Genomic DNA, 648 nt, shown 5'->3' with positions numbered 1-648 from the left:
TCTAAATTATTTGTTTTTAGATTCTGAGTGAAACGATGAATGTATTGATTTTACAATGATGTGTGTTTTTATTTTTATTTTTTTTTCATTTTTTTTGTGTCTGTCATCACCTTTTAGGATAGTAAAAGTGCTTGAGTTTTTTTCAACAGTATCTTTTCTGATAGGAAAGTGAATCTAGTTGGTACTTTGGGGGGGTCAAAAGTGACAATTTTCCAGTAGTTTTCAAAAGCGCTGTGAAAAACAAAAGAAAAATGAAGGAAAAACGGGAATTTATACGCAAAATCTGTTTTTGAGAAAATTTATTTTGGTTTTTGGTGCAACTCTTAAACAAATGACCGTAGGTAGATTAAATTTTGACTGAATGTTTATATTAGCATTTTCTATACACCAAAACATTTTCCAAATATTTTGCCTTACATTAAGGACATTTTCAGTTTCCGTTTTTAGATTGTGAGTGGAACGATGAATGTATTGATTTTACAATGATGTGTGTTTTTTTATTTTTTTTTTATTTTTGTGTCTGTCATCACCTTTTAGGACAGTAAAAGTGCTTGGATTTTCTTCAACAGTACCTATTTTCTGATAGGAAAGTGAATCTAGTTGCTACTTTGGGGGGTCAAAAGTAACATTTTTCCAATAGTTTCAAAA

This window comes from Acyrthosiphon pisum, chromosome X (genome assembly GCF_005508785.2).
Source record: "Acyrthosiphon pisum isolate AL4f chromosome X, pea_aphid_22Mar2018_4r6ur, whole genome shotgun sequence".
Classification (NCBI taxonomy): domain Eukaryota; kingdom Metazoa; phylum Arthropoda; class Insecta; order Hemiptera; family Aphididae; genus Acyrthosiphon; species Acyrthosiphon pisum.
The sequence above is the reverse complement of the archived record's forward strand: the minus strand, read 5'-3'. Positions refer to the sequence as shown.